The sequence below is a fragment of the Piliocolobus tephrosceles genome, chromosome 7, assembly GCF_002776525.5.
Source record: "Piliocolobus tephrosceles isolate RC106 chromosome 7, ASM277652v3, whole genome shotgun sequence".
Taxonomy (NCBI): domain Eukaryota; kingdom Metazoa; phylum Chordata; class Mammalia; order Primates; family Cercopithecidae; genus Piliocolobus; species Piliocolobus tephrosceles.
Genome location: NC_045440.1, coordinates 125,367,253 through 125,375,330, shown reverse-complemented (window position 1 = coordinate 125,375,330; position 8,078 = coordinate 125,367,253).

The following is an 8,078-nucleotide window of genomic DNA, read 5'->3' as shown; positions in this document are numbered from 1 at the left end:
TATCTCAGCCTCTTCTAAAGAGTATCTGAGGATGTTTTCTACAGTATACAGACTTGCTGTATAGATCATTATCATATAATTATTTGTCCATTGTGGAGAGTTATGATGAATTATGGTTCTTATGTATGTCTACCACATATGGAAGCCCTTGGAAAGAATATTTAGATCCAAAGACCTCTTGGAACCTCCTTTATTCCTTATGTAAATACCCCTGCAAAAGTTCCCTGCCACAGTTACAAGTAAAAGCAGCATGCATTACAGTTTTCTGAACACCTGATAAGCACTGGATGCATGCATTATCTTCTTTGAAAAATCCCTAGATCTTGATAGGTAGAGAAATAATGTCAGAGAGGTTATTTTTTTCTCAAGATCACTTAACTAAAGGTGACATAGCCTGAACTGATACTAGGTTCTGTCTGAATCACAAATTCATGTTCTTTCTAGTACAGCCCATCTAGAAGATTTTTGTTTTGGTTATACCCTCATAGTGGCACAACATTATCAATAAGGCATCAGTAGCGCAAGAAAGGCCTTCAACTGACCATTGAATAGTTCCAGTATCCTGGGCTTAGTCATTAAGGTGTCATTTGCAGGATGCCTTTTTCAGTCACCTGGGAGTGACAGCTGTGCATGGTAGGGACAGAAGGTCATAAATAACCTCAAGCAGATAAGGTTACGGAAGTGGCCTCCTAACACTCAAGGATTACCTCCAGATGTATAGGGAATTCATCATGAGTAAGAAAGAGTTATTTAGAAGACAGATATGAACAACTCAGTGTAGTAATATAAAGTTAAACGGCCGGGCGCGGTGGCTCAAGCCTGTAATCCCAGCACTTTGGGAGGCCGAGACGGGCGGATCACGAGGTCAGGAGATGGAGACCATCCTGGCTAACATGGTGAAACCCCGTCTCTACTAAAAAAAAAAATACAAAAAAACTAGCCGGGCGAGGTGGCGGGCGCCTGTAGTCCCAGCTACTCCGGAGGCTGACGCAGGAGAATGGCGTGAACCCGGGAGGCGGAGCTTGCAGTGAGCTGAGATCCGGCCACTGCACTCCAGCCTGGGCGACAGAGCAAGATTCCATCTCAAAAAATAAAAATAAATAAAAATAAAGTTAAACAGGGGTGACGTTGAAAGTGTGGAGGAATATCTCATTTATTCAGCCTTGGTTCACTGAATTCTCCTAATAACAATTAGAATATGAAACCCACTGAATCATTGGTATACAGAAGCACCAAATAAAATGCATGTGGAAGTTAATCTGTGTCTACTATAGAATACCTATTATGAAAACGTTATTGTCTGTATGTGTGTTGGGGGAGGGGTGGTTATTTTTAGCTTTTTTTTAAGTTTATGCCTCTTATTTTTAGTGTTATGATGGTGAGTTTTGTATATTTTATAAAATATTCTATGCCATTCAATTATTTATAATATTAATATGGTATAAATATTAAAAATCCCATCATCAGAGAAAGTCTTAGCAAATTTAAGAGTTGCAAACTATGAAAAAAATTTAGTTATTATTTTTTGGTTTTCTTAATTGCTTGATGATTATATTATTTATAAACTTTGTACTCTTCACTAATTTTATTTTCCACCAAAGGAGACGTGAGAGAAAAGTAAATAAGGAATTTAAAAAATGAAATGAATTACAATATTAGTTGTGAAATTAATTAAAGCTATCAAAGCCTAACTGATAGACCTTTCTTGCCCTATAGTAAGATGAACAGGAATAAAAACTGTCATATATTCTAAGACATAAATTCTGTATGATGATAGAAGAAGATATATCTCAAGTCAATGGCAAATCCAGAAGTCATCAAAATTAGTCAAAGTCACCAATAAGGACTTTGCCCTTTTCTCTTTGGTGACTACTACAAGAACAGAAGGATATCTTTAGTCTTCAATAAAACTGTTAAAGAGTGTTGAAGTGTTTTCAACTCGATCCCAATATACGATTCAGCAGAATTTGAAAGGGTGAATGGGAAATAAATCAGAGCAGAGAAAGTCGGAACAGAGTAGGACACCAAATGAGAAACAAGCTGATTACCCCACAGAAACCACTCAGCCTCAGAAAAGAGAGGCTCTAGGCATGAAGAAGGTGGCAGCGACGAGACTGGGCTAAAACCAGGTGGATTACTTAAATGTCCAGGAAAATGGTCATTTTCATTCCTATCCTATGCAATGACTGCTCCTGCTCTCTCTCTATAGGAAAATGGACATGTATATTCTGAAGAAATTGAACTAAGGCCACTCTTGACTCAAGAAAATAAAACTGAGAAAAGGGTAACAGGTGAAGTTCTGAAGGTAAATACAAAGGAGGTGAAGTCACAGGTGAAAGGAAAGACCTCAGCTCCCCTCATTTTACCTTACTCACAGGAGATTTGTATCCTTCTTTCAAGATCCCAAACTGCCCCAGAGAAGAGGACTATTAATAAGGACATTTGGGAAAGTCATTTTAAAATGCCAGCTGTCTACCTGATTGCCTGCTACTTGCTAAATTCTGCTTACTCGTAGAATTTCTATTTCTAAAAGGCTCCAAAATGCATTTCTGCTTTTAAGGGCTCAAAGATCACAAAATTTTGGAGGAAAGTTTCCAGCATGAAATATAAAGAACAATAAAGACAATTAGAACTGGGAACTATTTAAAAATGATAGTCCGTACTTCATCCACATGAAAGAAAATATTGCATCAATAAAACAAGAACAAAGTGCTATGGGTAAACAGAAACTCTGATAAAAATTAATCCCTGAAGAAAAAAAAGGGACACGAATTTTTTTTTTTCAAATCAGTAAAAAGATTGAAAGAAATAAGTGACAAAATGCTCCAGAAAATAGAACAAAAAAGTGGAGCTAGACAATAGAAGAGAGAAGATCAATTCAGAAAGTATCCAAGTGCAAAAAAGAAGCACTAAAGAAATAAAATGCCTAGAATACAATGTAGATAAAATAACAAATAAATAACAAAATACAATATCTTATAACTGAGGCCATAAGTATCTAAATTGAAAGAGCCCACTACATTGAAAACAAGATGAAATTTGTAAAGGCAAAGATCAGAGCAACTAAGTGGGAAATTTCAATACTTATGGTTAAAAAAAGAGATTCTGAAAGCAGTACAAAGGTCCAAAAATCACATACAAAAAAAATTGTGTAAGAACAGCATCATATGAATGATAATGAAAGCTGGAAAGTAATGCTTTCAAATGTCTGAGTGAAATTAAATGTCCATCTAGAATTCTATATCCATTCAAACTACCAACTGAGAATAAAGATAGACTAAAAATATTTTCAGAAAAGTGGAATATCAAAAATATTACCTCCTTGAACACTTTCTCAAGAATCTACTCAAAAAAAAGTCTCATCATAATAAGTAAGTAAATCAATAAAAAAGACATGAGATCCTATTAACAGTCAATCCAAAACAAAATAAGAGTAAAAGCAACTCTTGGGATACTGAGGAAGGAAAAATCCCGAACAACAGCAGTGTGGCAGGCACAGACAAACCCAGATTCGGATAGGAACAGAAAAAAGGAGGTCACCAGGACCCATCTCTAGGTAAAAGTGGAAGTAGTACATTATGTATTAGTTTGGTGCAAAATTAATTGTGGTTTTTGCCATTAAAAGTAATTAGTTTTGTCTGGGCACGGTGGCTCACGCCTGTAATCCCAGCACGTTGGGAGGCCGAGGCAGGCGGATCACAAGGTCAGGAGTTCGAGACCAGCCTGGCCAGTATGGCAAAACTCCGTCTCTACCAAAAATTAAAAAATGAGCTGGGCATGGTGGCAGGTGCCTGTAGTCCCAGCTACTCAGGAGGCTGAGACAGGAGAATCACTTGAACCTAGGAGGCAGAGGTTACAGTGAGCCGAGATTGCACTACTGTACTCCAGCCTGGGTGACAAAGGGAGACTATCTCAAAAATAAAAAAAAAAATTAAAAAATACTTTTATGTTACTAAATTACTTACTTTATTTAAAAAATTAATTACTTTTTTATATTACTAAAAGTAATTACTTTTAATGCCAAAAACCGCAATTACTTTTGCACCAAGTCAGTTTAAAGTTTGTAAAATCTTCTACTAAGAGGCATTTTTTGCAGAGCTTATTTAAGATGTTGGAAGATTTAGCTCAATGATCACACATTAAGCAAATTACATAGTAATTAAATGGGAGAGAGGGAGGTGTGAAAGCTGTTTTTAAAAATGTCATCCTGGTACTAGGTACTAAGTAGCTCAGCAGTGAAAAACAAATGTTTACATTGTCATAGTAACAGTAATATGGACTGCAAATTTAACAAGCATTTCAAATTCTATACATTGATGAAGCAGCAGGAAAGGAGAGGATATAAATAGTTAACATCTGAACTTGTGAATCAAGAGATAGCAGTATAGAGATATTGATTTGATATGTGGAGCTAAGAAGAAACTGGCTTTAAAAAAAAAAAAAAAAGCTACCTTTGACGAACAGTTGGAGGCTTAGGGGTCATGATGGTGCTCAGCATATGAAGTAGACGTGGGTGCAGAGTACCATTCTTAAAAATGCATTTGAATGTTTAAACTCTGTGTATATATTACATTGATGGATAATAAAATAACTAATTTTAAAAAATTATTTGGCAAATCCCCAGATGTAGATGATTGTCTTCACAATGTATATAGTTATGATATTATTTATCAATAGAAATGAAATAAAACAGGAATATTTATAGTATGATACCATTTTTAAAACAAAACAAAAAACTCTATATATGGTACGTATGTAATAGTATATGCTTCTGCATACAGAGAAAAATCTAAAAAGGTACATACCAGATTATCAAAAGTGTTTACCTCTAGAAGAAAAAAAAGGGGCAACTTTTACTTTTAACTTTTTATTTTGCATCAAAATTGGAATGTTAGAGCGACTGTGTATAAATTTTGTATTTAAAATTTTTGTTGGATTTTATGGAAACAAAGAGGGGATCAAAGTAACAGGGTAGAACTCTCCAAATAATGGAGAGGGAAAATCAGTCCCCTGGCACAGAGCCGGTAAGTTACATTTGATACATTTGACTTTCAACTCCCTTTGAAATTGTTTGACTTGAAATTGTTCAGCAATTGTGCTGGAAGAGGCTCAGATGCAAAGACCCTGATATTGTCTCCCACCTCCATTTCAAGTCAAGACATCTTTTTCAAGTTTCTGTATCTCAGATCCCCCATATGTGGTGCTAATGGGAGAAAGTTAAGACATGATCCCTGTTCTAAGTAGTCTAAAGTCTGATTGGGAGAAGTGAATATGGAAACAAATATAATCCTCTGTAATTATATTCTCTTAAACTGCTCTAGAAGTTATAGAGATATAAGATTTTTGTTTGTTTGTTTGTTTGTTTTGAGACGGAGTCTGGCTCTGTGGCCCAGGCTGGAGTGCAGTGGTGCGATATCGGCTCACTGAAAGCTCCGCCTCCCAGGTTTACACCATTCTCCTGCCTCGGCCTCCCAAGTAGCTGGGATTACAGGCGCCCGCCACCTCGCTGGCTAGTTTTTTTGTATTTTTTAAGTAGAGATGGGGTTTCACCATGTTCGCCAGGATGGTCTGGATCTCCTGACCTCGTGATGCGCCCGTCTCGGCCTCCCAAAGTGCTGGGATTACAGGCTTGAGCCACCGCGCCCGGCCAGATATTGTTATTAGTAATATTAATAACATCCAGTGTTTAAGTATGTACCATGAAATAGTCTTTTAAGGACTTTGGTATCATTACTGTATTGAGCCCTCATAATGGTCCTAAGGTGAAAAATTTTGTTATTTGATTTTCTAGATAAAGAAACTGAGGGTTATAGGTGTCGAGTAACTCATTCAAGATTGTACTCTGATAAATGCTGGAATCAAAACCTAAACTTTATCAGGCAAGTTTGACTCAAAATCTCATGCTCATACCACTACACTTTACTGTTTCCCAAATGTTTTTAGGTACACAGGAGTTATTTGATTAAGTCTGGTAAACTGAAAAATATTAGTAGATCCATTTTGTAAATAAACATTTGCTATAGACTGAACATTTGAGTTTCCCATAAATGTATATGCTGAAACCCTAATCCTCAAGGTAGTGGTATAAGGAGGTAGAGTTTTAGGGAATGATTAGGTCATGAGGGTAGAGTTCTCATAAATCGGATTAGTGCCTTTATAAAAGAGACCCCAGAGATATCTCTGATGCAGTTTTTTACCATGTAAGGACACAGCAAGAGGCAGCTATGAAGCAGAAACCGGGCCCTCTCCCGACACTGAATCTGTTGCACCTTGATCTTGGATTTCCCACCCTCCAGAACTGTGAGAAATAAATGTTTATTGTATTTTTGTTATAGCAGCCCAAACAGACTAAGACAAAAGCAAGACGAAACATGAGCTTCTGGACTGAAGAAGTCACTCAAGCAACGACCCAGGGTGAGAGTAGGAAACCAGATCTTTTGCCCCAAGTATCTTTTTCTCCCTTTTGCTCTACTGTGGCCTTGAAGTTTAGGCATCACAAGCAAAAGTCACAGCTCCTCCCTCCCCCATTTACTGAAGAGAAGACCCAACAGTTTTTCTTTCTAACCTAACAGTAGATTTTATTCCAAATCCAGAGTTATCCAACCTGGCTGATTTCCTTGGCAAAATTGTATTTGTGACTCCAACGAATGTAGATTTGAGGGATGTTGCAGAACCACGCAACGGGTCACTCAGAAGAAAGAATTAACTTACAACCTGTGTAGCCTGTGCTTTCTGATTCAGCACATGGAAAAAGGGAAAGCCTGAAGCATGTCACAGGAACAAGAAGGAAAACATAAATAATGTCACCCATAATGTAATATGGTTCAGAGGAAGAAATGGGGTCAGGTCATTAAAGAGTCGAAGATGACATCATTACGCTTTAACAAGGCAAACTGTGACCAGAGGAAGACAGCAATGAAAAGTGGGCTGGGATACTGAAAGCCAGTATGTGAACACCAGGGGTAAAACAGAGCTTCCTAATCAAAACCATATTCCCAAGCTCTCAAGAAGTAATGCAAGAAGGATAAATGAGATAATAGAGATGAAGGAAGCAGACTGAGGGAGTTGTAAATACAGCGAGGGATGGAGATGACGCATGGCCTGAAGGAGCACTCTAAGTTGGGGAAACCAAGACAGCTTTGAAACACAGCTGAAGGAAGACAAAATTGCATCTGCATAGACGATGCTAGAAATTCAAGATCCAAATTCTAATCTAATAGGAGAAAACCATCCTAGGAAGGAGATGTCAAATCACAACGGAAGAGGAAGAAGTTAATGGAAAACAATATTTCAAGTCAGCTTTGCCTCTGAGGGTGTTGAACTGAAATCTGTGGAAATCAAGGTGTGCTGGAGGTAATAATCTCCACGTGTTCATGTGAAACTCAAAACCCTCTTGATGTTCTGCCTGGCAAATTCTATATTTCCCTGTTTTGACCTATAGCAGGGGATATTGTCCAAGGACTTAGGCTGGGGGCCAGAGAGGACTCAAGTTGCACTAGACGTCTTTAAAAATTTTGAAGTCCTTACTGTGCTTCAAATACACCCCCCTCTCCAAACACACACCCCCTCCAACACCAGCCCTGTAGTGATAGGCACCTCCTCTTTGATATGCAGAAGTAAGAGGAGGTTTGGTAAAAAGTTTTCAGACATTTGAGACCTCTTTCTTAGTGATTGATTTGATGAGACAGCATAAGCAGAATCTATAAAGAAAGATGATACCTGCTGGGCGCAGTGGCTCACACCTGTAATCCCAGCACTTTGGGAGGCTGAGGTGGGCAGATCACCTGGGATCAGGAGTTCAAGACCAGCCTGGCCAACATAGTGAAACTCTGTCTTTACTAAAAATACAAAAATTAGCCATGCATGGTTGTGCACGCCTGTAATCCCAGCTACTCAGGAGGCTGAGGCAGGAGAATCACTTGAACCTGGGAGGCGGAGGTTGCAGTGAGCAAGATCGTGCCATTGTACTCCAGACTGGGCAACAGAGTGAGATTCCATCTCAAAGAAAAAGAAAGAAAGAAAAAGAAAAAGAAAAAGGAAGGAAGGAGGGAAGGAAGGAAGGAAGGAAGGAAGGAAGG